Consider the following 26915-nt stretch of genomic DNA (forward strand, 5'->3'; position numbering starts at 1 on the left):
TGCCATCCAGTATAAACAGAATTAGAAAATTCGCGTGGCCGCGTATAAGCTATTTGGGAATTTTCTCATATGTCTGACAAAAATAGAAACAATCCTCATTCGAATGTCATTCCACTGCAAAGTATTTTCTTATCATATCTTGTTTGTCACATGCTGCAGCATAAAGATAAAAATAAAGTTTGAAAGCAATTTGCTTGATGGTATGACGTCACAATTATTCGAAAATATAAACCAGCACATTTCGTCTGCCGGAGCCAATAAATTCTCCAGATAGTGGTAATTCGGCTGGTGTAAGGACATTGAATACATGTGCACGTTTTCAAATCGTACAAATCGTGATGGGGTTACCAAACAGCTGAACAGTATTCTAATCGTGAAAGAACTAAAGAGCAATACAAAATTTTGATGGCATTTACGTTCTTAAAATGCTTAGAAACTCTATTGATGAAGTCTAAGGTACGGAACGCAGCACTGGATATATTTAAAATATGAGTAGCGAAAGATAAGTTGAAAGAGAAAATGAGACCAAGATCACGTATTTCTGTTCTAGAGTTCAGCACATAATCATTTATAACGTAATTATATGTTAAGCAATTCTTTGAATGTGAGAAAGGGATCGTTGAGCATTTAGATATACTTAAAAAAAAGTTTGTTACGTTGGCGCCAGGTAGCTAGGTTATCAAGGTCTTGTTTAATAAGTACAGTACTAGTAAAATCCTCAATAGCAGGAAAGAATTTTAAATTGTCGGCAAAGAACAGAAAGAAAGAATAAAGAAAACATTCAGAAATATCGTTAATGAAAAGAATAAATAGTAAAGGACCGAGGTGAGAACCCTGAGGAACTCCAGACGTTACACTAATGACATAGGATCAAATTTTTGAACTAGATTGAACCGGAATTTTTGAATTTTACAATTTGTGATCTAGATGATATGAAGCTACTGGTCCATGTTAGTAAGTTACCAGAGATACCATGTACATTAAGTTTTACAAGAAGAATGGAATGATTAACTGAATCAAATGCCTTCTTAAAATCAGTATAAATAGCATCAAGCTGCATTCTTTGCTCAACTGCATTTGATAGATAATGTTGGTATAACGTAAGATTTGTTTCAGTTGACCTAGCCAACACAAAACGATGCTGCTCATTTATTATAACATTTCTACAAAGAAAAGAAAGTTTTTTTAGTAATTATCCCTTCAAAGATCTTAGAAAATACATTCTATAAAGTGATCGGTTTATAATTAATAATATCAGATGGATCGCCACCTTTGAAAGTAGTGTTGTGTCAGACAACGCCCATCCGTGTAACTTAGTTGCGTCACCCGAGAACGGTATAGAAAGACACGCGTTCCGCTAAGCACGTTCCGCTAATTCAGCATCGACATCTTAACGTTGTCGCTAACAGAATCATATATGGTAATGTGTGACCTTATCAAAAAACGTTGAGCAGAATTTGAGATAGGTAGTTGGAAATCGAGGAGTTCGAAGCAAACCACGACCGAAGACAAGTGGATGCGATCACTGTAAGCTCTTGGTCAGTTCAGCTCTTTGCTCAATAAACGGAGTTTTGTTGAAATCACCTGGTGGGTTTAATCCTTTAACCGCTCATGGACCCAAAGGTCATATCTCGTCCCTAGTCCTGCGAAGCCACCACGCGGGGCACAACAATATTGATATACGAAACAGATGAAATACATTAACCTTCTGCCAGTGAATGTGTGGTTACAAATACTCCTTATCGTTTCGTGTAAGAAACAAATACTAATGATTCTTAAACATGTTATAGCACTAATTGAGAATACGGGTAGAAAAGAAAAATGAAAGAAAAGTTATACAGGAAAGGAATTGCCTCTCTTCTCTTTATTTGTCCACATACAGGGCTTATTACTGATCGATTGAATTTTTCATACCGATCCGCACAGTTTATATCTCCTTAGCGCCATTGTTTCGCAGGTAACCGGAGAGCCAGAGCGGTCGACCCGTCGTGACCCAAACTTGTCATTAAACATAAATATTTTCAATTAACCCCATTAACGATTCTCGTGACTCTTCCTGTAGCCTGGCGGCCCCGGATTGACCATTTTTGATCTCACCGTGCACGCTTTTTAACCTTCACACTCAGGGAGATGGCCTCCCTCTTGAGGTTTATGGCGGCCTAAGGTCGACGTTTTCACGTCTACCTTTGCACGCTCGGCTTGAACCACGACTAAACGCTGCTGCGTAGTCGAATGTTTCTGTCAGCGAGAATTCGCGCGTTTTTTAGGGTAGACCCGCGCGCTTGAAGCCAATGCATCCGCAGATGCATACATGTCGGGACATCAATTTTCACTCCGTACCCCCCCGCTATGGCTCTCTTTTTGGGACCTTCCTAGCCGCGTACACTCTCATCCTCATACAATTTCGCCCTTAATCTTACACATTCGTTGGATTCAATCATCTTACAATGTTTTGATCTCGTCAACGCACTCACATTGGACGCGGAAGCATTCACTCATTCAGAGCTTCTCGGATAATTTGGAAACGGCGTTCCTTGTCGAGTTTTTTAGTCAACTATGATCTAAACATAATCCGTACCACGATGCGAGTGAGTCAATCACACTCCACACACTCTTACCTGTCCGCAACAAAAATAACGCACTTATACCTATCCACAACAAAAGTTATATTATATTTATTACTTTATAGTAATGTCAGTAATTTTTAATAGTTAGAAATGCATTAATTAGTATATATTATATGAATCTGTAATAATATATAACAATATTAAGGTTGCCAGATGTCCTGAGTTTCCAGGATTATCCTGATTTGTGGCCTCCGATCCCTATGTCCCGATAAAAGGTATTGGGACCGTCGAATATACCAGTTGATCAAAATTAACAGCAAAGTCCTGGAAATCGCGCTCGTTCGCTTGTTTTGTTATTAATATTTAATTACTAATTGTTAAAATAAAAGCAACTATCACGTTTAATGTTTAAAACTTTAGTTCGTTTCAGTCGATTTCCTGCATCATAAACTGTGTTGTGTTGGGTTCTTATTATTATTGTCTTGTGTGTTGCAACCTTGTCAACGATATTTTTGATAACAATGTGCGTTCAATATTTAAGTTATCGAAAATTAGGTTTTGAATCAATAATTTTAAAAAATACCAAAAAGGCAATGCAAATATTTAGATAGATACAGCAAAGAATATCCATTCATGAAAAAAGGAAGAACTGAAAATGAAGCGTATCGCAAGCATTGCAATTGTTATTTAAGCATTGGTAATGGAGGAATTGACGATCTAAAAGATCATATAAGCAATCGAAAGCGGAATTATGTTATGCATATCACATAATTAAGCAACACTGATCTTTTGACTCTTCAGACTGCATGAATAAACTTATACGAAAGGTACTGGATGATTCGAAAAGAGCAACAAAATGTACTTCAGCTAGGACAATGTTACGTGTAGAGACCAATATTAATTCGCAAGAATAAATTTATTTCCTTTTTTACATGACTAATATTGCACATGGCACAATACGGAAAAACCTTCAGCTCCTCTTCTTAGTGAATTCATTTAAGAACTTAACAGGGATGAGGAGTAGTTAACGTGTTGGGGTTTTTCTGTCCTTTTCCTACTGAATGCTCAGTTCAGATTAAACCTAACTTTGTCAAATGGAGGTTGTTCCTTGCGCAATTTAGGAGAAAAGGAAAGTCCAAGTGCAAGACCGAATGCAAGGAGCCCACCCAATTTTAGGCATCTCCTATTGTTAAAAGTATCGACACACAGACCAGCCGAGAGACACTGACTCTCCAAAACATCCGGGCACCATCCATGCCAAAGATTTTTGGAAAACTTGAACGCGCGCTCTATTCAATGTCAGGATTATTGCACTGAACCCATGCGACCCCGTTTGCATTGTTTGATGGTCCTGCAACGCACATGTGCATGCCTTTCTTTAGCACTTTCTCTCTCTCCTGTCTATGAAACGAAAGTTTCGTTACGGACGTAATATCAAAAACGATAAGTTTAATTAATCAAGTCCTCGCATTATATTCAATTGAAATTGTTTGTAATGACTTAAAAACATGTTCATTCTATAGTATTAGCACCGCTGCTATCAACCATAAAGATCAGAAAATGTATCCACATCTAGTTCTAAATTTTACAAAGGCTGGTATCAATTTAAAGTTTTTAAAACTAGCAAACGTAAAAGTGGAGACTTCTCACCCGGTTTTAAGTTTTTGTATAAAACTCTAGAAAATTAAAAAATTGTCATAAAAGTATGTATTGGGTTTGATGGTGCTAACGCAAGTGTCAATTTTGGCGGATGTGGGAGAAAAGGGGTTAATAACGTTTAGAGTAAACTGAAAGTAGAAATTGGTGCAGATATTGAAGGAATTGATTGCCGTGTACATATATTGCATAATACATTGCAATCCACCGCTGATCAGTTACTCTGAGAGGTTGATTAAATGTTCTACAATTATTTAATTATTTCACAATATACACCGTTAGAACGCAAAGACTGAAAATTTTTTGTGACTCTGTGAGTGCTGAAAGAGAGAGAGAGAGAGGGGGGGGGGGGGGGGGGAGGGAGGGATGCTGTCACAGGATGTACTCTAACTTACATGCTCCGCGCTTGCACAAAGACGCCCGCTAGTCTCACAGACAGACTTGCACCAGTCCGTACACCGGACTCCTGCTCACCCAACAAGTGACAATTTGATGAGGTTTGCGGTCTTGGAAGCGGGGGTTGTTCCGATTCTGCGAGTTTCTTCTTCGTCAAGCTGGGGTGAGACCGCTCCCTCATTAATTACGAAGCTACAGCACACAACAGACAGGGCTATCGTACGTGCTTATACACTCTGTAGCAGCCCCCTACGCGACGAACACATGCACACGGTGACGTTAACGGCACGTCGTCGAGCCTCTGGCCGTTCTCTGCCACCAGGACTGACATCTACTACCTATACCGTGCCCCATCGCTCGCGAATCATCGCTTTAATCGGTATTTGTGCGAAGCAGGCCTTGCTCTATGGTGCAAAAAACGAAATTAAGGGGCCCCCTCCACTTCGGCTAGTAGTCGGAGCATGGACTCAGGAGGATTAGGTCTAGCACGAAAGATATACTCTCCCTTACCGGTGCGGTTCCACCGCTCTATCGTTTTTTTCCAGATGTCAGCGTCGATGACCAGAGTCGATGCCTAAGGAGGGCTCCACACTCCCTAGCAGGACCAATCGCCCCGCGAAAGAACAGGAGCCGCCCGAAACTTACTTCTAAATAATGGTCGTTCAGCTCTTTTCACGGCCAACCAATTTAAATTGACAGCGTGCAACTTCTTTCCAATCTTATCTCTCACAACTTATCTGGACCTCGTTAGTTCCCTTAATCTAAGCAATGCTAACACAAACTATTATCACATTCGAAAACTAGATGGCTGTTAGTGCAACCTGCAATTGAGAGAATTTTAAAGTTATCTGATACGCTACAATCGTTTGCTGGTCAGAGGATAGAACACCTAAAATTTCACTTGGCTTTTTTTAACAATGCTCTAAGTGAAGTTTATCTTCATTTCATACACAGCCAAGCCAGCGCACTCAATACTCAAATTTAAAAACTGAAGGGAGAGAGAAATCAATAATAGAAGTCTTGTCTGTCATAAAGTTGACTGTAAACTTGGGAATGGAAAGATCAAAGTGTCATCTTATACCTAATAATGCCGAGACAATTTTATGTGTACATGAATTAAATGTAACAATTTCTAAAAGAGATATTAATAAGTTCTATGATAAAATATGGACATTTTATGAAATAATGACTCAGTATTTAATAAATGGATAACTCGCCTTGAAAAATATTCAATGTGACGTTGCGCATAGCGCCGTCTACGGGTTTAGTGAAAGTGGTGACAAGAAGGACCGTACGGCTCGTTTGCGGAACACGTGCCAGAGACGCCTCCTGGAGGAAAATACCGGGAATTTGAATCGCCGCTAATTTCGGGTGATTCCATGCCGAGCTATCATGACGTTTTAGGGCCGTAGAAAGAACCTGTGTGACCCCGAGGCCGTCCCCATCCCCTGACCCAATTCGGATCCGCAGTTTCCGGATTCAGGCGCGCTATCAACACCGGATGGTACAAGAGCCCTCCATCCCCGATGTTGAGAGACTTACTGCCTCCGTGGAGGACCAGTGCACCCGGAAGAAATCTACTGAATACGAGTCAACAGAGGCTCAAGAGGAAAGCAAACGTGAAGGCGAACCGGGAGATCGCTGCCCAGGTGACAGGGGCCATAGGAAGTCCTATGGAAATCTCCGCGATACCGAAGAAACGCGGATCGTCGCCGGAGAGGAACGGCCTGCTCGAAGGTCCTGCTCCTCGCATACGTGCCTGGACTATAGCACGACGAAGACTGACAGCGAAGCGATCAGCGAATAATTAGGGTAAGCTGCACAGATTACTTTGGTCTTGATTATCGGGCATGAAGTGCTGTACTGCTAAGCGCGATTCGGGTTTCCTTCATGGTGGTCACAAATGTTGCCGTATCGGATAATTCGTCTCGATTGTTCTAGCGTAATTTCGGTGTCATTATGACCGACACGAACTTTGTAACGGGCGAGACCGTGCGTGTCGATTTTTGCGGGTGCCTATCTGTTTCTGTCACCGAAAATCTGCACGATCTTCCGTTGCCGTGCTGTATGCGTGGACAATAATTATTGTCGAATAAACACCTGTGGAAGATACACACCATGTCATTATTGCTTTGCCGTGAAAGCTAGATTCCTCCACGCGTCCGGACTACTATTGTTCCTTTCTTCCTGCGAGCTAGTTGAGGTTTCCGCCGTACCTGCACTGCAAGGGTCGCGTATTATCCGAATTTTCTCGTACTCGGCAGGAAGATGCCTAGAGCCCATCTGGACGACTGTCCTGTTTATCGAGCGACTTGTAGGGCGGATACGCCGAAGTTTATCAGGCACCCCTGCCTCGATCTCACAGCAGCTTAATACAGTGAAAACACCTAATTAGGTGTTTGAAAAGTATTTGAAGTATTTGAAAAATAAAAATATTAGTACAAATGACACATTTTTATTCAGTCAAATAACTGTTGTAAAAAACATTGTAGAAATTGAACTAAAGTATTTGGATAGGAACAAAAATGTAGCTGCAGAGAAATGGGTAAATATATTCTCTAAAATGGAAACAGAATTTCCTGAGCAATACGTGGATTTGTACGCAATGTGTCAATACATTTTTTCAATACCAGACTATAATGGCAATGTAGAAAAAATATTTTCTTTAATGAAAATGCAGTGGCTAGACGAAAGGAATCGTCTTTCTACAAATATAGTAGAAGGAATTCTGCAGTACTTAGAAAATTATAATCTGAGTTATTATGAAATGTTCGATTTTTATTTATTTATTTTACATAAAACAATTAAAGATTGTAGTTACACTGAAAATTACATATAGAACATAAATACAAAACAGTTGCTTAATAACAGTTATTCAATAAGATAATTCGTAAAAGTAATTTTAAGCTTCAGAAATCTTTAAAATTCTCAAATAAATATTTATTAGTAAATATATCATTAGTTACGTTCTTTTTAATAATACTGCATTCATAACTGGAATTATTCGTAACTCGCATTGCACGTGCCCGTTCCTCACGACTGCTTAAATATTCTCTATATATTTCGCTAGCTTCTACATAATCATAATTTGAATGTTCTTGAAGCTGCAACGAAAATTTCTAAGATGTTGTGACAAGATGCTGGCGAAATTATAGGAAGTAAGAAATCACTTAAAATAACTATTATAGAAAAGAATAATATTAAAAACAGTGAGACTTGATCGAAGGTAATCCTTGTACGAAAGTATGTTTCTCTATATTTCACTCGTCCGAATGCATACAAAGGATATTCATGATAAGCGTGACGCGATCCTCGCGGCCTTTGGTCTCCGGTACCGATGGCTCCTTTCAACTTGCAGGGCAATACCTGCGGCCATAAACGGCCACATCTGCGAGATACTTGTTACAGTCTCGTACACTAATCCGATATGCCTTTGCTTTCCCCCATGAATTTGTTCGCGATTTTTTCAACCTGGAGCAGACACCTTCACTACCACCTTCACTAGAAAAAGTAACCGGGGAACACTCAATCCCGTTGGTATCAATAAACAAATCAAATCTGAGTATTTCGACGAAGCTACACCCCGAGAAGTCGCGCTAGATGGATGCTAGAGCACGAGGAAAGAGACTTCGGGAAAAAACGGCAGTATCGATCGTAATTTCGCCGACGAAATGTGTAACATCTTCTTTTTATTTACGGAATGCCACGACATTCGAGCATCGCGCCGCAAAACGTTTCAAAATGATCCACAACCGTGGAATGTTTAAATTTGGTGCGTTCCGCGATTGTCGGTCATTAAAAGGTCAAGTGCACGTTTGGTGAGGTGATCAGTGTTAGTGATCGCGACGTGTCATAAATACAAGGTGGCTACCTGTGGCGTAGGATATCTGCGATCAGCAGACCATGTGCTGTACGCTGCCGGGCATCATTCTCCAACGATCGGGATCGACGCAGTGACTCACAAGGAAGGGTTTTTAGGTGTCCGAGTCCGATTCTTTTGATTTTCAGATATGCTATAGAGGACCATAAAATAAGAGACACATCGGCCCGTTTTCATATTTAGGGGGTGAAACTACCCCTCAAAGTTGATAAGATGAAATACGAGAAATACCTTAAGTTAGTTACAAAATTATTATCAGACTTGATACATATTTAATTTACGGCATATCCGGGTGGGTGCATAATGTCCCTGTTGTTAGACACCCTTATCACGGGGTAAATTACTCCTAATCGTTTAAATACACATTTAGGACTTGAAACCTGCAAGAAGATTCTTAAAATCTTTAAGAAATCTTGGATTTTATACTAATAAATTATTCCATGATATCAAATTACTGGTTTTATTACCTCTGACCCCTACTGAGGGGTGCACCACCCCTGACTGGTGAATTACATTTGTCATACTATGAGCTGATCAAATTCAAATAAAGATTACTTCTTGAAAATTGAGTTCTGCATAAGTACTTCATGAATAAAAATTAATTCTTTTAAAAAAATTGTATTAAATTATTGTTTAAAATTTAAGTTGAAATTAAAATATTATAAAAAATAAAAAAAAATGAAGAAATCAAATATCTCTGAAATGACACTTGTTTTCATTCGTACGAAATACATACAGTCAGCTGGATAGTTTTTATTTTTAGAACATTATCAAGTTACGCGTTATTTGTGGCAAGACGTTGCTATTCTCTTCTTCGAAAACGCGTTCTTTAGTCACAGCCGAGTACTTGTTAGCAGAAGTAATTTTGCTATTCCAGTGGTTAAAAATGGTTACTAATCCGATAAACGTGTTGAATTTATTTTGGCAACATTCAAAACAATGTACTTGATGGAAACTCCTATAACAAGGGAAGAAATTCATTTGAAAGAGTCTATACAGAAAATTTTACTTGATAGCATATTTGAATTTAACGCAATTGAAATTTCGGAAGAGTCTTCACTGGATTTTCTGAATCAGTTTAAAGAGTGTGAAGTTGAAGCTGTTGATGAAAATGATAACGATGAAAATTAGTCTGAAGAAACATATACAGGAGTTTGTTCACAGCGTGATGAAGATGTTGATATTGACTATAAGCAGAGAGCTGTTGCATTCTGGAAAGGTGGAGCAAAAAAACGTAAACTTAATACAGTTCAACATAATTTTAAGCTTGTCTCTTCTAAACGGCAATTACGTCGATGGGCTAATCAGATCGAAGGAGGAGGAACCAAACAAGATTAGCAAAAGTTTCCGAGTATGTAATAAAAAATTTCAAGAAGGCTATTGATGCCGGTTATATCTTGCATGACAGAGACATTCGACGATGGGCATCGAAAGCATATGCAGAGAAAAGTAATAATAATATGGAATTTGTAGCTTCCAGAACATGGTTATACAATTTTAAAAAAGCTCATGACATTGTTTCACGAAAAGTAACTAAATTTGTTACCCGAAAGGCAATAGAAGACGATGAAGTTTTGAAGACTAATGCTGCAGACTTTGTTAACGTGGTAAAGGCTCTGGTTACAACACATGGATCAGAAAATGTATATAATTCAGACCAGAGTGAATTTCAGTTGGAAATACATTCTGGACGAACCTTACAAACGGAAGGCGTGAAAAAAGTAGAATGTGTCGTGCAATCTGCGTCTTCTACGACACATAGTTATACAATACAACCAACGGTAACTGCTGATGGAAGATTGTTGTCGCCTCTCTTTATGGTCTTACAGGAAGTAAGCGGACAATTTGGATCAACAGTTCAGAAAACACTATTTAAGCCGACGAACGTGTACGTGACTGCATCAAAATCTCGGAGACTCACTTCAGGTAAAGAAGTATTTTAAAATTATCATAATTAAGATATCTTTTAATAATAATTAATATATACATAGTTAATGTGGATATTATTTTAATATTGCAGCTCATTTTAAAATCTGGTTGGAAGAGGTATTTTTTCCTAAAACTGGAACCACAAGTGGGTTGCTGCTAGACTCTTAAAGTGGACACTGTGAAAAAGATGTACATGATATAAAACCAATCGGCAAAGAAATTATAATTAAGACAATTCCAAAAGGCACCACTGGACAAATCGAGCCTTTAGATGGTTACAGATTCAGGGTGTGGAAGAATTATGTTAAGCAATTCTCCGACGATGAATTGTTACATGACTACGACGTTAATCTTCATTAGAGAAGTAATATTATTAAATTACAATCGCTTGTACACAATCAGTTGTCTTGACTAAGATATAAAAATCTATTTGAGTGTGCTTGGTATAAAAGTGGATACATAGAAAATAAATTAGGAGATTTTGAGAATCGTGTAGGTTTTGCTTTCGAACAGAATACGCAAAGAAAGTGTGCACTATGATAATACACTATAGTTCGAAGCTTCCGTATGAAGTTAAAAAATGGGAAAAAATGTTGGACAATGGTGAAGGAATGGTTGGTAGGTAAAATAATACCGTTTCCAATATGCGCGACGATTCCAGGCTTTATTTACGCGAGTTGACCTTTACACTCTCGGTCTGTGCGAGACTCCTCTCAACTCTACATTCGTCTTCCTCCTAGGCTCGGTTCCTTGGAGGAGCTGTTTAACTAATTTTCATTAGTCAAAGCAAATCATTTCTTAACCAATGAAAATGTCCTCAGACAATCTACCCACTCTGCTCCCTTAGCGCGCTCCATCAGAGTGGGGCGAACTGTCGAAGGCTAATTTCTTAACGTAAATATTGGTGATGCAGCGGGGTCTCATCAGGACCAAATCTAAACGACCCGTCAGACCCTGGAAGTTACGTGTCACCACGTGATACTTCGCAAGCCAACAGCAATCCAGGCTTCGGCTCGCCTGAAACCCAAGATTTATGACACTTGCGAACGCTATTGAGGCTGTCGTAGAAAATTCCTAAAGAACACTTAATTGTTCGACTCAGACGGTTAAAACCGGTGAAAACAGCGTACTCAAAAATAGCTTCTCTGGCGCGGACGTCATAAAACTTTCTAAACATTTGTACGGCAAGAAAACATTTCTTCATATGCAGCTAGCCGCTACAATGACATTAATGATATTTATGTACTGAATTAATATGATCATAATCCAGCTTTGCTACAATACTAAATCGGCATTTTTCAATACTTTTCTCTCGTTTTTTATTTTTTATAACTTGGACAATTAATTTAAAAATCTGAAAAAATTCCATAATATCGCGATAGCTAACGTGTCCCTGATTTTTTTCATAATTTTTATTCCAATAGTTTAAGAGAAATTGGGCAATAATGTAAAGATTTTGAGTTTCTTGTACAATGCTAGAGCATGGCGAGTAGTGACCGTTACGCGTAGCTTGTACGCTGTCATTGGACGGCTGTCCGTCCGATATAGGCGCTGTCTGATTGGTTGATGTTTTTCGTTAATAACTCGTTAACAAAGCTTTAGAGAACGTTTTTGCAAAGGAAAAGGTTGTTTAGAATCATCCTAGGAATCTTCCTTTAACAAATCCGTCCCCTTTTTATGGGACACTCTGTATAATATTTTTTGGAAATTACTCATATCTTACTCAATAAAAAATTCGACAAAGAAACAAAGATATTTCAGGCACCAAGAGGCTTACTATAGAATTTTTTGAGATTTTTAATCAATAATTGAAGCCGTGAAAAATAAAAAATGCCAAAATACACGGATTTCGCATTGAACCAATTGCGGAACTACAAGCATATTTCTACAGTAAGTATACAGGGCGTAACAAAAATGTCACTTTTCCTTGAAAGGAGTGATTCCGGGAGTGATTGGAAACAACTTTTTCCTTGGCGAAAATGTTATCCGAGGCTTCGTTAACGAGATATTAACAAAAAACCCCGACCAATCAGAGCGCGAGAATGCAGGTGGAGCGCCCGCGGTAGCGTAGCCTACGAGCTAGGTGGCCGCGCTCGTACGCGAACAAACGGGTCAGCACCAGTGGTGGGATATCGCGAACTTCGGAGTCGATTTTCTCGAAAATGGTGCGAGATATCGAAAAATGTTACTCTTGCTTTTTTACTTGTTATAGATAAGAGAGTCGAATCCGAGTAACATTCTATGGCATGCTTCTCCGCATGCGCTGACGATAGATGGCGACAGAATGTTGACGCCGCGGACCTGTCAGCAGGCAAGCCTCTCGGTACGTCTACGCGAATACTATGACACGCATGCGCCAAAACAAACGATTAGAAGCAAGTATCGTGCAACGGTTCCCATCCACGCATACGCGACACAATATTTCTCCTCCGCTGAGGGGAATCACTGGCTCCAAAATAAGGAGGCAATCTCCGAGGATAAATATGTCGGCGCCAGCTACAGCAAAGCGTTCTGGAGTTCGATTGTGTTTTTTCAATAACACACTATCACACTGATCCTAAACTTTTCCGAGGCATTTTTAACCAACTCGTTAGTTCCTCCACGTCGAGGTAGCTTTTAACCAGCATCTTGATTACCACTCCGAGGTAACTTTAACCAGCTCCTGGGTCACTTCTCACCGAGGCAGCTTTAACCAGTCCCTTGATTCCTCTGCATTGAGGTAGCTTTTAACTAGCTACTTGATTACCTCTCCGAGGCAGCTTTAACCAATTCCTGAGTCACTCCTCACCGAGGCAGCTATGGCCAGCTCCTTGGTTACCGATCCAGGCAACTTTAACCAGCTCCTTGACATATTCTCAACCCTTATTCGACTATAATCTACCGTAATCCGACACTGCCATCTGCTCGAATCAGATCTCATTAGTCATCTGAAGTCAAAAAGTATTCGGTCGGTAAATAAACAGTGCTAGTTACCAAATCAGTGAAAATACGTAACACAATATTGTTCTTTTTATTTGCTATTGATCTAAGGACGGAATTAGTGATAATACTAGAGTTAGTTTTGGCAGACCTCTAGGGGATTTATTTCTCGGGTCTCCAATGAATATGTGAGACTGAAGTTAATTCTTCAAAACAACTACTTTATTAAAAACTTTGTAAAATATAAATATAAGGAGCTGATTAATAATTCTTAGTAATGCAAATCTTTTGATCCTTCTTCCTAGAATTCCCGGTATCGATTAAACATCTTGTATCTTATTAACTAATAAAACAATAACGTTCCTTTAACATTTGAATCTTCAATAACTGCAACTTCGTATCAAGGAGTGTCGCCACGGTCGCCATATAGTTATCTTAAGTTTATGTATAGAGTTTAGTTAACAAGTTTTGTTATATATTAATTTAAGAGAAATCCTAGTCTGTGAAATTTATTTCTTCATCCACGCCACACTCCCTGTTTACGGCTCTATCTGTGAACATTCTGTGTACGACGAAGTCAGACCGTTACATTAGCATTGCTTACTGTAAGGCTGTCAGCCGTTTACTTGCTATTTAAATATATACAGACCTGACTATGAGATATTCTAGTGGCAAGCCTGATATTTTCAGGATCTGTTAATTGTACCATAACCTGCTCTTTAGTGGAAAATTGCATCTGTCGAGCTATTTAGGTGTATGATTCTCTAACTGAAGTTTTCTGTGTGATCGGATTCATGGTAGAATTTAAATGCGTTTGTGGAGAGTGCCCCTGTAGGCACAAAAACTAACACCCTGGGATTTGTCATCAATCAAAATGTTAGTTTGTTCGAACTAACAGCTACCACTATTATTATCCCACAAGTGCATTCATATTTACTAACACGGCACTCGTAAGCATGTCGTAACTCTACGATGGTCGTGTAAGACTTCCAAATTGAATATACCAAAAAATAATGTTGTGTGGGTACCTAATATACTGTATATCAACATTTTGTAGTGAATCATTCAAGAAATGTCGTTGATCCAATCACAAGTGTCCATACCCAAAATATTGAAGGAGTATGGAGAGACATTCGTGGCAATACTTCTAGATATGGTCGTAGAGAATATCATTTCGACCACTATCTGGCAGAATTTGTATTTAATAGAACATTCGATTTTAACGAACGACTGGATGCTTTTTTTCAAGTAATGGCAGATACATATAAAATAACTAAAGATATAAGGAATAAACAAGTAGGAACATGCCTATTATTTTGGGGAGGGGCGGCAGCCCCTCCGCGCTAATGAATCTAACCCAGACCAATTCCGATCACACTTTTTAATATTGAAATCATTTTTGCGAATGTCTCTAATCTGTAATCTATATAAATACATAGCCTGATAATTTCACCCTATCCGTCCTGCAAGTCGCTCGACAAGAAGGGACGAGTGTCCAGACGGGCGCCAGGCACTCTCGTGCCAACTATAATGAAATCAACAACGCTACGCGATTCTTGCCAAGGAGGCACGGCGGAAAACCTCGACTAGCTCGGCGGAAGAGGAAGGGTCGCGATTCGGACGCGCAGAGGAATCGCCTTCACGGCAAACCAAACGAAACGGCGAGTATCTTCCATAGATGTTTATTTTACAAAATACTTGACCGTGCAGACGGCACGGTAACGGAAGATTACAGATGGTCGGTAACAGAAACAAACACGTGTCTCAACAATCTTGGCACGCGCGGACTTGTCCGTTACAAAATTCGTGTCGGTCGTAGTGACACCGGAATAAGCGATACCTCGATAAAATACACAATTCCGCGATATCAGAGACGCCCTGGAGAGAACCCGAATCACGCCTACCATTAACGGCACTCCGTGCCTGGTAATTAGGGACCAACGCAATCTGTGCAGCTTACCTTAATTTTCGCAGTCAATCGCCTTCGTCGTATCGGCAACGAGTGACGACGCTCGGCATGCGCGCATGCGACCCTCCTGATTCGCGGCACATCCCTCACTCCGCGTAAGCGCGACAGCCCCTCGGCGTACTCGCTATGGGTCAGGCGCGTATGCTAGGAGCGGGGCCCCGCTCTCTTCGGCGACGATCCGCATTCCCTCGGCATCGTGGAGACTTCCCCAGAACTTCCTATGACTCCTGCCGCCTGGATAACGATCTCCGGGCTCGCCTCCATCCTCGCCCTCCGCTTGAGTCGTTGTAGAAGGGCAGCACCGTGGGATCATCCCTTAGCTTGCTATGGCCAGATTTTCCTTCGGCTCCCTGATCCTCCGCAGAAACAGCAAGTCTCTGAACTCCCAGGGTGGAGGACCCCTTGTACCATCCGGCGTAGATACGGCGCCTGAATCCGGAAACTACACGGCCAGGAGACGGAGACGGCCTCAGGACCGCCATCGTCATTCCAAGTTCACGATATTTTCCCCCAGGAGATGTCTCTCAGCATGTTTTCCGCAAGGGAGCCGTACGGTCCTTCTTTTCACTAACTTCGCGTAATTTCACAAAACGGGGACGGCGCTATGCGCAACGTCACAAGATCAAAACACAGGATGCAGATATTTTTGAAGTTTAAATTTTAGCATTAAAAAAGATATATTCATGTTCATAACTTATCCGCTATTTCATGTCAAACGGTTCCAGAACGAATTATTTTCAGAAGATTACATAACTCTATTGTTACGTCGTGTAACATAATGCAAAATACATAGGTAGGAAAGAAGCAAGGAATAAAGATTATCGTAAATATCGCTTAAAACACTCCAGGAAATGTTCACGTATATCTACGAACGAGGATATTATTCACATGCGCCTTGCTTCCTTTGATCCCTACATAAATAATTTAAAAGATGAGCCGCAGAAAAAATTTTTGGAATTAAATGAAGATGTAATAGAATTAGAGAATAGCAGTTAGGGAAATGTTAGTTTGTATGGTTATACCTCTTAAAAAGTTATTTGAATATTGAATACATTTTTTCAAAAATCTCAACATTATATACTTTATTTTTATTTTTATTAAACTACAGAAGCGATCAGTAGCACCTCGTCAAAGCAGAATGGGCACCGAATCTCTTTCGACGAATTAGGAGCGCTGTTCAGTCACTATCTTCTCTGTCTCTCGTGGTCTGATCCATTCGATCTATTCGAATAATACGTACTGTACGTGCGACAGTTCAAGCAGCTAGCAATTCGAGTGATCGTTTTTGGCGACTAATGCACTGTTGGAACCGTGCATTGGATCTCACCCTGATTCCCTGAGATTGCTATTTGCTTTAGGAGCAATCAGACCACTTCTTGGTTGACCACTATACTGGGTTCACTGAGAGAACACAGTCGTTTCACGCAGATGGCTTCCATTGCCCCGGCTGACTTTTCCACTGAGATTGGTGAAGGATTCAAGAGCCTAAAAGGACACGCCTTGCTCCTTTTTACTCTGTATACCTAGTGTCCAAATGAAACAAATGTTTCTATCTATTAAGAAACAATATTTATTGAGATATCAATGTATAAGAATCCACAGCTTATTTGATTATAAAGAAACAGCAACGGTAGAACTGTTTCCTGGATTTCCTACAAAATATTCGATGCGACCAGGTAGTTTATGACACGGGAAATCTAGGGTCGTTTATGGTATTGCAACGCAGTAAGAATTCTGACTAGTACCAGTACGTTTTCGGTCGACAGAGAGGATATTCAAGAAGATTTTTATTTGCTAACAGAGCCGCATTAATACTTTCGGAGAAAACTAATATCTAAAAGAATATCGTTTGCTTGCTCAAAATTTCTTTCACACCGTTTATGCGCTAACACTTGAAGAAGTGACTTTCTTTAGAAATGGTAGGACCTACAAGGGCCCAATGGGTTCATGGGTAGGGATGTGCTCGGGAGTGACAGAGCCAATAACTAATGAGCGTAGGCGTGAACTGCGCAAAGGGTATGAAAACTCGTCAACCGACAACTGCGTTCTCCCAGTGAACGAAGTATAGTTAGCGGTGCACTCACCAGACAACGTCGACCTGAGTTAGTTATATACACCTCCGTTGTCAAAGCTCTACCACTTTGTCTAGTAGCAATGAGTGTGGTGAATAAACGCATATGTGCGCTGTGAATGTAAAGTCGTTATTGGCCATTAGGACCTGCACCGCTAATAACCGTTACTGTCACCGCTCACGAAGGATAAGTGCGATTTTCATCATACGTTATGGGGTTTCGTATGGCGTACAGTAATAGGCAGAAATCTACGACTTTGACCTTTTAACAGTAACAATTGAAAAAGGAGCTTATAGAATTAATAATTAAGAGAACTGAATTTTAGTATGGCAGTATTTATACGTGTAAAATGAACATGTGACCATAATACCTACATTCGATCCTTAACCTAAATGTTTCTTGTAATACTGAACGTTTCCGTGCTTATGAACGTTTTGGAATGAATGATTAGTTACACTAACGTGAAAAACTGAAATAGTCGTTTGGAAAGGAGTTCGATTAGGTTATAATTTATGCATGATTACGTGTACACATTGACAAAACATATGAATAAACCTAACATCCAATGTATCTTTCTATCACAGGCAAACGGGCTCCTATGACCCCGTTACCATTTTTGTGTTATTCTCGATGTTACCGATTCAGTCAGCAAATTTAGCTTCTTTCGCCAATATTTTAAACGTAAACTACTTCGATTTTTAAGATTACTTTTAAGAAATAGGTTTGTAACACATAAGCCCGTGAACTCCACACTCCCGCGAACCATGAAACCGCGATAGTTACCGCCGCAGCTGTGGAACCGCCACCACGAAAATCTTGATCACGCGATTACACTGGTAGTGTAAGTAAGCGAGAAGCGAAACAACGCCGAAGCACTCTCTTGTAACCGCTCTTTTTTATGAACCTCCAACAGATCTCACCGAGCAGATGCATGCCATCCGCTGACTGATAAGCCCATTCATCCTCCGGTCATTAGCAGGAGCTATTCCACGCGGACCATCCTTGGGCTTCCGTTATAAACGACTAGGCGCACGCGGAAGTCCACGGGTTGCGGGTTCTTCGGTTAAGGCCAAGCGAGTAGGCGCATGCCATCCCAGACCTGCTTGACCATCGTCCCACTCTGCTTCCCAAAAGCATCTGCTGTAAGCAAGCGACCGTTCAGAAGTCTCCGACTCCACTGCCAATACCGGGAGTCCCCGACTCCACCGTCCGACTGATTCGGCTCCGGGAGTCCCCGACTCCAACGTCCGACTGATCCGGCTCCGGGAGTCGCCGACTCCAGCCGAGCGACCAGCGTCAACCGTGAAGCAGTGACTAGAATCGACTAGCAAGGGCAGCAGTCCCTGTCTCGTGTTAGGCTACCAGTAATACCGCGTCGCCCGACTCCACCATGCACGTAGGCTAAGGTAGTACAAATTTTTAACACAAAAATTATGCAAACATAACTGAGACAGTTATACCTTTTATAAAAATATTAATAAAACTGAGAAACTCGGTAGAAGTAATATTTGCATTTTTTGTACAGAATGTTTCAAAATTATTTGTCACGACTGCAAGAGCGGTACTGTATTCAAGGTCCAAGTTTTATTATTGCATTGTATTATACTCGTCATGGAGATGAAAAGTCTTAAAGTAACCACGAATCAGAACTCAATCCGTTTTCATGCAAAATGATGGTAATGTTTCATTTACCTCTTAACCAGTTAGCTGTGGCACCCCCTTTTCAGAGCGCGCATCTATATGTGTCGCGAGAATCAAGTGATGACGGGTATACTTGTCAAACACAGAGCAAGTATCGCTGTTAAAATATTAGATCAAAAAGACGGCTTTATTTTATAAAATTAACAATTTTATTACTAATACTTACTTATTCATTTAACATTAACATATAGTATACATAATAAACGAAAAACGTAGGAAAAATCAAATACTTATAAAAGTTAAAAATTCAAAGTGCTGCTGTAGAGTGGTATTCGGCAAAGCAAGAAACGATACATAATGGCATTTTGCACGTCGAACACCAATATCGTGATTCTTTTCTAATCTTATTTTTATTAAAAATGTTATCATCGCGCATAAATATATTCGTTATGCGAACTGAGAAGCTGTTTCAGCCAGTGCATACAGAGACGCATGAGTTTATCTCAAATTATTCGTACTTTTTATTTATTTGTTTTATTCTAGCCTGGCCTCAAAATATTCTAAACATCTTGAAATTCGAGAACATGTTTTTGTTTTCACTAAAATTCCAATTTAAATAGCCAACGATAACTAGTTTTTACGCATGACGAGTATACCCGGTTACGAATTACGAATGTACATAAATAATACGGTAACAATTGATAACACAACTACCACGTCACCTATAAGTTGCTTCGCGTAACTAAACAGTGCTATATCTTGGCAACTATTAATATACTAGTATAATATAGCGCAATTTGGCTGTACGTATGCGTGCCTGACAGTGTCCACAAATCCTTTGCCGATTGTTTATATTAGTGTAATAAAATTCTAAAATTTAGTAACGTCATTAATTTTCTTTAGCATATTTAACAGTGTTAAGAATAAAATAAGTGATAATATAGATTTGCGTAATTGGCAGAAAAATCTAATCCAAACCCTATCCTAATCACGATTCTTTAATTCAAACAATAGCGTCTACGATACGCTACACGCATGCGCATAAACGCCAAGACTCAGATATTGTTCGCATGAGTACAGCACACATGCGGGACACAACACTTCTACGATGAGGGTAATGATTAGGTCCAAAGGAAGGAAGCAATTCCTGAGTACGAATATAACATCGACAGCGACAGCATGCACTCACAGGCAGAGTTTAAGATTCTGATGCTCATCCAGAATACTGAGAGTCTCACCGATATGGAGTCTCGGCAGAGACTCCCGCCAAGTACAGGGTGTAAAAGTTTGTTTGGTCATCTTCTGCACCTCACTCACAAGAGACTACTGTTTGCGTTACTGTCTCTGATGCCCCTCTCTCGTCTGCTTGGGAGAGCTAGCATGTTCTAGCGTATTTCAAGTCTTTGATCAAGTCTTTGATCAGGTTAAAGACTTGAAATTCGACTTGGACTTTACTACTTTTTATTCAAGCATTTATTAGCTCTGGTAAAGACGGGCTACGTCACAGTGCGTCGAACGATTCGGCGGTTAGCGATTAGGTGAGTCAAAACGGGGGGTGGGGACACATTGCCAAATCTCCTGGAATTCGCAAATTTCGCGTGAAGCCATGCGACTTAACACGGTTATGCGTCAAAGCATGTTTAACTAAGCCAAGTTCTAACATCTCTTAACTGTTTCGCCTGGTCAGCGGTTTCAATGTGTCCACTACTACAACTCGCATAGTTTTGTAATTCATGCTTCAAATTTCTATGTGCTTCGTTAAATATATCGTTTTTATTACGTAATATATGAAAAGCATCATTTATGCGCCGTTTGAGTACAGCAGAAGCTTTAATACAAAAGAAATCCAGTGCATTTAAGTCCGCGGTGCGTGGAGGCCACAAGATCCAAACATTTCGGACAGATGTATCCGGACTGATCTTCTGAAATGCGACGGTTCACCATCGTACATAGAATAGGCGGGCGTACACAATCCTACGTAACTCAATTATTAGTGTATTTTGAAGAACATATAAATAAATGTTGCTGGTCAACAACGTCAGAAGATAAATGGAGCCAGTTATATTGTTGCCAATGATACCAGCCTTTACAGTTGCGGTGAATTGGTCTTGATTAAACTGCTGCACCATGGCATGGGAATTTCGTTCTGTTTAGATTCTTGTGCTTTGCCTATTCTGCCGATTGGTGGTGGGGGAAACTGCTTTCGTCCGTAAATAAAGCATATTTTAGGAAATCTACATTTGTGTGCTGGTTCCGTATTATCCAATTACAGAAATCCTGCTTTGCCGGATAATCAGCTTCCTTCAATGCGTAAATCTTCTGAAAGCGATATGGTCGCAGGCGTTCTTTGCAAATTACGCGGCGTACCGTAACGTTTCACGTGTCACGTGAAATATGTTCACGCGTCGTCCAATTTCACGGAGTATTATTACTGGATAGCTCTGTGCAAGTCTGGAATGCCGAGCCTCACAGTTTGAGGCAGCATTGCTACGTGACAGAGTAGTGGTAGGCTTATACCCCTATGTGACTCGATACAGTGAAGCCGATACTAAATCTTTAATTTTTCTTGACCATACAGTTCGTTTGCGGCATACGGTCCCTTTCAAACATTTTCCTTTCTAAATGATCTGAATACTATTACGAAATAAAGAAAATTAGTACTGATTTTCAATGTTATAAACAATTTGCGGATGGGTCTTTTTACAAGTGTCCACCGATCCAGACATGTAGATTCACTCCCTTCAGCCGCCACCATTAATATTTCAATATCTTATACATTCGCTCCACAAATGATGGAGATGATCTGGCGGGAGGCTGTCGTCGACACTGTCTATGTACGAACCGATGAAAATAAGAATACTGAAACTTTAAACGTTTTAAAAATATCTTAGAAGATACAGTTCTGACTGTTAAGACTTTCGGGTGTAAGCCGTGTCCTTCTGGAATTATATTCCCAACGTTTCGCCAGCATTGCAGCTAGCTTCATCAGGTGGTCAAGAGACACACTGATACTGTACTCATACAGTCTCCGAAAGTCTCAACAATCAGAACTGAATGATGTCGGGCCGTGAAAGCCTCAAATCTCTGATCTTAGAAGATGTTTTCTTCATGGAAATTGATTAACTATAACTCTATGAATTTTTACCTATGTATTGATGCAAATATGAACGAAATTAATGTATGCATTATCGAAATACATTATAATATTCAGCTATATTAAGCGGTTCGTGCATCGGCAAGCATCTAGTAACATGGCAGTTTACTGACATAGTAACACTATTAGAGCGAGGAAGATCGGAGTACTCGTAAATGTACACAGAGATGTACAAATCTACAAATGCATAACTCGCAAAAGATTAAAAACAAACCCACGATAGAAACCCGACACAGTAAGCGGCAAAGTTACCAAAGAGAAACAAGAACCAAAACTCAGATTATCCAGCAGAGAACAAACACCCTTGACCAACTCTATGTAATAAAGTATACGTATACACATACGTAATGATATTTTATTATAATTGTATGTTACTCTCATTACATTATACATTACTTTATATATTATAACCATGTATGTATAAGAAATAAGAGGTCACACGTCACAAGATATGGGGCAAGTATACCGGAAAACCCATGGCTATTCCTCTCAAAGGGGAGAGGGATGTTGTGCCGGACAACGCTCATCCGTAAGCCAAGAACGTTCTGGATAGGCACGTGCAAGCACGTTGTGCAAAACCAGCACCGACATCTCCATCGTCGATGATGTTGCTAACAGGACCATATACGGTAATGTGTGAACCGACAACAACGCGAAAACAGAATTCGATATAGGCGGAATCGAGGAGTTCAAAGACGACCACGAACGACGAAAGGTCGAAGCGACCACTTGTACACTCGCTAACTATTCAGACACTTTGTTCAATAAACGAAGATTTGTTGAAATTGTTAAGTATATAGTACATTTGATCTTCTTTGTAGCGACTTTTTAGTATTAAGCCCAATACAATATTTATTGAATAAATATATATTTTGAAATTCCTCTAAAATACACGTCTAGTCTCTACCAAATCTCAGAAGTATCTCCCGACGATCGTTACCATAAACAAATTAATAGTTGAATTTTTAAACAATTAAATAACGCGCGTAAATTGAGTTTACGAAGATGATAGCTTCATGTTTCCGGTTCTTCTTCAGACTATACAACCTCAGGTTCTTCATGAGATAAACCCCACGATAGACTTGTAGCGATTCTTTTATATTAAAAACTACAATATTTATGAAATAAATGTATATATTAAATTTCTCACAAAATACACGACTGTTCTTCACAATCTCAAAACCAATTCTCTTTTCTCGTTACTATAAACAAATTAAACAGTTGAATTAACAAACAAATAAACATAACGCGCGTAAATTGAATTTTTGATGACGTTAGCTTCCTGTTTCCGCTTATTCTTTTATGAGGTAGGCTCCACAGTACTCCCCTCCTAGTAACCTACGCAAATGAGAGTTTCTTCTTCCCAGGGTATGTTTTCGTTGCATACCGCGAGGATGAAGGTTGATGATCATTTTCTGCTGTAGGTATTTCAACGACTTCTGTGGGAATTTCTTCAAAATAAGCCGGTTTAAGCCTTTCAGTGGAAACTGTAACTAAATTATCATTACATTTAACGGTATAAACTAAATCTGAATTCCTATTTATAACTTCAAAAGGTCCTTCATAAGGTGCGTCTAAAGATCCTCTTGTAGCATCAACTCGTACAAATACGTGAGAACAGGTATTTAATCCGTTAAATCTGAAAGGTTTTCTTTTAGAATGGTGTGAGGTAGGAACAGGTCGGACTTCTTGCATATATTCCTTGAATTTGTTTATGAATATTTCAGATGGAGGATGGAAATCAGAATCGTAGAAGAAATCACCAGGAATTCTTAATGATTTTCCATAAACAAGTTCTGCTGTTGAAATCCTCAAATCCTCTTTGATACAGGTCCGTAAACCTAATAAAACGGTTGGAAGAACGTCCGTCCATTTAGTATTTGCATGACAAATTATGGCGTTTTTAAGAGATCTGTGCCAGCGTTCAATTAAACCATTGGCAGCAGGATGGTAAGCCGTAGTCCGAATTCTATTTGCTCCAATAAGTTTACACAAGCTTTGGAAAAGTTGTGATTCAAATTGACTTCCTCGATCTGTAGAAATTGTGGCTGGAGAACCAAATCTGCATATCCAATTATTAAAAAATGCAGTAGCTACAGTGTCAGCAGAAATGTCAATGATTGGAATAGCTTCTGGCCATCGAGTAAATCTATCGATGATAGTTAAACAATATTTAAAACCATGGGAAATAGGAAGAGGTCCAACAATATCCATGTGAATATGTTCGAAACGAGAGTTTGGAACTGGAAATTGTGTTGGTACGTCTTTTACATGTCTATGAATTTTACTTCTTTGACATGGGAGACAGGAACGTGTCCAATCTTTTATGTTTTTCCTCATAAGTGGCCAAACAAATCTTTGTGAGATTAATTTTAATGTAACTCTTCCACTAGGATGTGAAAGATTATGTACTTGTGTATAAATCTGTTTCCGTAAAGAGATGGGTACGTAAGGTCTAATGTCTTCTCCGGATGTGTCACAATACAGTAGAGAATCCGAATTATCTACGCGTAGACCGCAAAGCTTCAGTGAAGAGTTTGTTGCTTGTAAGATATTTTGTAACTCCTGATCCTTCTGTTGTTCCTTTAGTAATTCGTCAATAGTAACAACAGTAGGCATACTTATTGATTCTACTCGCGAAAGAGTATCAGCAATAATATTAGATTGACCGGCAATATGAACAATGTTCGTGGAAAATTGGCAAATGTAATCGAGTTGTCTTGCTTGCCGTGGAGAAGCTTTTGAAGACTTTTGAGAAAAAGCAAAAGTTAAAGGTCTGTGGTCAGTGCGTATCGTCAATTGTCGACCTTCTATTTGATGTTTAAAAAATTTAATGCTGCTGTAAATAGCTAGTAATTCTCTGTCATAGGTGCTATAATTTTTCTGAGTGTCATTTAATTTTTTAGAGAAAAATGCTAAAGGAAGCCAATTACCTTCATGGAATTGTTGAAGAACGGCGCCAATGGCGATATCCGATGCATCTGTACGAATTTCTAAGGGAACATCAGCAATAGGATGAGCCAATAAAGTAGCGTCGGCTAACTGATTTTTACAATAGTTAAAGGCTTGGAGTAACTCAGGCGTCCAGGAAATTAATCTTTTGTCCTTTTTTTTAGCATTACCCAGCAGAGCGTTGAGTGGAGCTTGAGCAGTCGCAGCATTCTTGATGAATCTCCTGTAAAAGTTGATCATTCCGAGAAAACGACGGAGTTCAGAAATATTCTTCGGAGTGGGGAAAGTTTTAATGACTTCAACTTTGTCAGGAAGAGGTTTAAGTCCCTGTTCAGATACTGTATATCCGAGGTAAGTGACTTTCGATTCGCCGAAAACGCATTTTGCAATATTTATGCTTAAACCAAAATCTTTAAGCCTTTGAAAAACTTTTCTTAGATGATTTTTGTGTTCGACAAGGTCTTTCGAAGCGATGAGGATGTCGTCAATATAACAGTAGCAAAAATCCAGTCCACGTAGAACTGTGTCCATGAATCTTTGGAATGATTGTGCGGCATTACAGAGACCAAAAGTCATGACTTTGAATTCGAAAAGGCCAAAAGGTGTGATGACTGCAGTTTTTGGTTGATCTTCTGTGGCAATTGGGATCTGATAATATGCGCGTGTAAGATCTAACGTTGTAAAAATTTTACAGTCGTGTAGTCGGTGTGTGAAATCGTGGAGATGAGGTATGGGGTATTTGTCCGGGATGGTAGCTTTGTTTAACCTTCTATAGTCACCACATGTACGCCAATCTCCCGTCTTCTTCTTAACCATGTGCAGTGGACTCGCCCAAGAACTGGAAGAGGGAACGCAGATGCCTTCTTTCATCATCTTTTCAAATTCCTTCTTCGCGATTTGTAACTTCTCTGGTGTGAGTCTGCGAGCTGGTTCATAAATTGGAGGTCCAGTAGTAAGAATGTGATGTGTAACATGATGTTTACATCCACGTTTTCCTAAAGGTTTCGTAATGTCAATAAATTCTTTCAGGAGAGATGAAAATTTTCCGGCTTCGTTAATTGTCGATAAGGTAACGTAAGATTTGGATGTGATGTAAGCTGGGGAACTTAAAAATGTGATCCCATCCAGTAACCTTTTCCGTTTCAAATCAACAAGAAGATTATAATGTTTTAGGAAATCAGCTCCTAAAATAGCCTTGGAAGTATCTGCGATTATGAATTCCCATGTGAATTCTCGGTGTAGACCGAAATCGATGGATAGAAGTTTATGACCGAAAGTATTTATGACTGTACCATTTGCGGCATATAATTTTAAGTCGTCTTGTTTACGCGTTCCTTTAAAACCCTTTACTGGAATTACAGAAATATCAGCTCCGGTATCAACTAGAAAACGTGTTTTCGTTTTCCTATCTACGATAATGAGGCGATTCTTTGAATAGTCATCCGGAACTGCCTCTGATACCGATGACTTTACTAGTTTTCCGTATGCGTCGATGCTGCCTGATTTGGAGCTTGTCTCCAAGAACAAGGTGGGGTGCATTTCCTTACTTTCTCGGCGAAATTTTGATGATAAAAACAGTATTTACTATTTCGGGAATTAAATCGATTTTGTTTCTGTTTTGAACGACGTGTGTAAATATTTTCCGCTAATGCTTCTATCATTGTTTTCAGCTCTTTGTAACGGTCATCGGATAACGAAGGTGTGCCCGTATTTGTCGAAGAAGAAATTGCCGAGATATGTGATTTTGACATTTCATATATCTTATCCGCTTGTAAGGCTA

The 26915-nt window shown here is 39.6% G+C and overlaps 1 long non-coding RNA gene across 1 annotated transcript; it reads left to right on the forward strand.

Annotated features, from left to right (window-relative positions):
• The first annotated feature begins 24045 nt into the window (after positions 1–24045).
• On the forward strand, positions 24046–25343 carry LOC143179858 (uncharacterized). The gene is made up of 3 exons (XR_013002032.1): positions 24046–24133; positions 24223–24441; positions 25300–25343. It is a non-coding gene; the product is annotated as an uncharacterized LOC143179858 (long non-coding RNA).
• Positions 25344–26915: the final 1572 nt, after the last annotated feature.

The sequence above is a fragment of the Calliopsis andreniformis genome, chromosome 5 (genome assembly GCF_051401765.1).
Source record: "Calliopsis andreniformis isolate RMS-2024a chromosome 5, iyCalAndr_principal, whole genome shotgun sequence".
Taxonomy (NCBI): domain Eukaryota; kingdom Metazoa; phylum Arthropoda; class Insecta; order Hymenoptera; family Andrenidae; genus Calliopsis; species Calliopsis andreniformis.